Source organism: Papaver somniferum, unplaced genomic scaffold, assembly GCF_003573695.1.
Source record: "Papaver somniferum cultivar HN1 unplaced genomic scaffold, ASM357369v1 unplaced-scaffold_160, whole genome shotgun sequence".
Lineage (NCBI taxonomy): Eukaryota > Viridiplantae > Streptophyta > Magnoliopsida > Ranunculales > Papaveraceae > Papaver > Papaver somniferum.
This window is the reverse complement of record NW_020625487.1, coordinates 1,600,252-1,603,966: the sequence shown is the minus strand read 5'-3', so window position 1 is coordinate 1,603,966 and position 3,715 is coordinate 1,600,252. Positions and strand designations below refer to the sequence as shown.

At 37.0% G+C, this 3,715-nt stretch overlaps 2 non-coding genes across 2 annotated transcripts; both read left to right on the top strand.

Annotated features, from left to right (window-relative positions):
* The first annotated feature begins 1,316 nt into the window (after positions 1-1,316).
* Positions 1,317-1,389, top strand: TRNAR-UCU. The gene has a single exon. It is a non-coding gene; the product is annotated as a tRNA-Arg (tRNA).
* A 1,745-nt stretch (positions 1,390-3,134) lies between these two features.
* Positions 3,135-3,207, top strand: TRNAR-UCU. The gene has a single exon. It is a non-coding gene; the product is annotated as a tRNA-Arg (tRNA).
* Positions 3,208-3,715: the final 508 nt, after the last annotated feature.

Here is a 3,715-nt window from a genome sequence, read left to right as displayed (position 1 = left end):
AAACCAACGTGATGCCGCAAATCGAAGAGTTGTTGATCGTGCCAATGTGGATAGTGAAATTAGGAGAAGTCAAATTAGGAGAAGTCAAATAAGGCGAAAACCAAAATTCACTGTTGCGGAAGATGAATGTATTTACAGGAATTATATTTCTTCTATTGAGGAGACTGTATTCGGAAATGCATTACATCTCGAAACATTATGGCAAATGATTCATGGGAAATTTCAAGAACAAACAATGAATCTCAACAATCGTGATGTTTCAGAGTTTATTCAACGATTCTGTATAATCAATAAGGAAGTTACTAGGTTTGTTACTTTACTTCATCAAGAAGGTCCAAATTTGAGGAATGGTGAATCCATGATGGAATTTCAACAAAGGTGGCGTGCGTATGGTGCAACTATGATGGAACTTCGACGTAGGTGTCGTGCGGAATATCGTCGCATCTACGAAAAAGACTTCCAATTTGAAAATTGTTTCGACATTTTAAATATTTGCCCAAATATTGTCCAATATTTATGTTTTAATTTCTCGATTGTCCACTTAAGTTCTTATGTTTTAATTTCATAATTGTCTAAGTATGAGGTTTTAATATTTGTTTAAATGTATCTCTAATTAAAATGTAAGATTGGATTAAGAATAGAATTAAGCTTAATTTTCAACAATACTCGTCAAATTTTCAAATTCATTAAACTTCGATATAATCATTAAATAGTCATTTTTTACAAGACATAAAACTAGACAATAATAATTTGAAATATAGACTTTAAAAATAAAAATTTGGGACAATGTTCTTCATCTTGTTAATCTTCTTCATTTCACCAAATTTCCAATCAATGCGCTCATGAATGGATTCTCCTTTGTTTATCTTTTTCTTTGGCTTCAAATTTGTTTTGCCTTGATTTTCCTTGCCTTGAACTTTTCTTTGCATTTTCTTAGTTGCGGTTTTGACTTGGTTGATATCCAAAACTTCGAGACTTCTTTGCTTCTTACTTTTTTTTTTTATAATTATCACATATCTTATTAACGGCACCTTCAAGCACTACCCCCCGAAAAATCAAGTTGTGCTGCCGAATCAAGTTGGGTTTGAAATTGTGTCATTTGGGAAATTTCAAAAAAATAAATTAGATTGAGAAAGAGAGAAATAGAGAAATTTAGATTAAGAAAGAGAGAATTACAATTGAACTTAATATTCAAGTTTCCCATAGTGATGTACAATTGAACTCTCTTCTTACTTGGCTACAATTCTCTCTTCGTCTCACGATTGCAGCAGAGATTACAGCTGTCATGGACCTCGTACCAGGAGCTGCCGTCAGATGCACCCGTGGCCTAATGGATAAGGCGTCTGACTTCTAATCAGGCGATTGTGGGTTCGAGTCCCACCGGGTGTGCGGTAGTTTTTTGTTACATATTTATAAAATATGTATTTATAAAAACAATAATGAGCTTAACAAACGTACGTCGTAGACAGACAGAACTGAAGAAACATCAAGTAACTATATGCCCTCTAGTCGAAGAGATTCATAATCATCTCGTCGTCATCGCTCTCTTCCTTCTCTTCCTCCTTCTTCTTCTTCTCCTCGGCGGCAGGAGCTTCAACACAGCAACACCAGCCCCAGAAAATCTCTTTGGTGATTTCTTCTTCTAGATCTTCATCTGCCTGTAAATATCTCTTTCACTCCTGAGTCGCATAGTATTTTTGAAACTCTAAACCCGATCTCCTCTTCTACAACCCAAAAAATCGATCTCATCTTGTGTAACCCTAAAACCCGGTAATCATTGAGGAAGTTGCAGTAATATCCAGTTGGATTAAGTTGTTACATTGATTTCTTGTTGGAGAAACTTGAAGATCCTTCATCTGCTTAAAATCTACATACTACTTAGCATCTCTTTTTGGTGGAGAAGGTGTTATGGATACAGAGTCGGGTTCATCTGCTTCTATGGATCGATTAAAGGAACTGTCTGTTGATGATTCGTATGAGTCTGATGGAAACATTAAGCAGGTTATTAGGTAGTTCTGGATCCAGCTACAATCTCATGAATGAGAATGATGATATGCGTACACATGATCCGGGACATATACGTGACATCCTGCAAGTAGATGAAGACGAAAAATCCATATTTAAGCAGGTGTATAGAGAACTACATTGCAAAAATCATCCGGATATTATATGTAGTATAACTAAGAAGAACATAGATTCGTCGGAAGATGATCATGAAGAAGAGGTTTTTGTTCCAACAAGGACGAAGGGGTTTGATGAATTATGCTCTGAATGGGGAAACAAGGATGATAATGCAATTAAGGCTCACATCAAAGCTAAAAAACAAGTTTATGAGATTCGTACCAACAGTTTCTACATGGACGGTGCAAATATAGGACTTGGAGCCATGTTACGTGATTCTTGTCAAAGGCAGATAGTTGGTTGGTCGAAGCTTGTTTGTGAATTCGATGACCGTGTCTCGTCATTCTATCACCAATTGGAAGGTGTTTCTTTAGGTATAAAGCTCTCCAAAGAGTATGACATCGTCTCCCCATTCTATCTTTACTGTATGTCTGAAGACGTTGCTTATTACGTGATGGCCAGTTGGAGTCGCAGGAAAATTTGTATATGTGGTTAGAAATCTAAGAGTGTTGAAACTCCCTGCAAAGACTGTAATCTGCTTCTGCTGTTTAGCATTTACAAAGTGGATCATGAAAAAATTTATAAACTCGTTTTGGATATCTTTTCTGATATCAAATAGAGGTCTTGCCTTCTTCGATGTGTCAGGGAGTAGAAAAAATGAGAATGATGGTGCATATTGGCTTGCCAAAAATGGACAAGGCAGAAAGATGAAACTATTGGAAATTAGTGAGTGTGAAGGTTTGGCAGAGTGTCTCTACCAGGATGTATCTGGTCTTCACTTTTAGTCGTTGCATTGTTGATGTGTGCTGGTTAAATAATCTTATCTGTTCATTCAGTTGTATAACAAGTCTTTTTTTTTCCATAGATTTCAGTTACAGAATGATTTTTCTTATGCTATGTCCACCAGTTAATGAGTTAAGGAGTTTCTCTTTGAATTGAAATTACTCCGGATCCTCTCGGAAATGCAATGCCATCCTGTATGAAATCCTCGTACCTAAGATTTGCCGGCAGATGCACCCGTGGCCTAATGGATAAGGCGTCTGACTTCTAATCAGGCGATTGTGGGTTCGAGTCCCACCGGGTGTGCAGGATCTTTTCCCTATTTTTGTTACATTTTTTTTTATCGTGGCAGTTGAGGGAATAGTAGGCTTCACCTGTTGCTTGGACGGTCCAGTGACATCTCAGGTTAGACAGGACAAACGAGTTGCAGATTCCAGGGTTGCCAGTCGATTCAACAGTGCAAAGGTACTTGCAAGAAAGCTTCGGCTGGGAATACGGTTTCCTTAAATTGGTTGTCTTAGCCCATGTCGGGTTTGTCCTTGCTTTCTTCTTTGTCTTTGCTTACGGAATCAAGTACCTCAATTTCCAAAGAAGATGATGAGTGCCATGAATGGACAAAGAGCTCGAACACCTCACGCAAAGTTGTTTGATTTTATACTTAAATTAGAATATATACGAGTTTATTTCAAGTTAGAGGAGACGCATGTAGTTGCAGGAAATCCTACACTACACCTCTCATATGATTTCATTATTACTCAACTCATTTTTAGATTTACACTATTAATTTTATTGATCAATCTTCGAATGTTCTTAC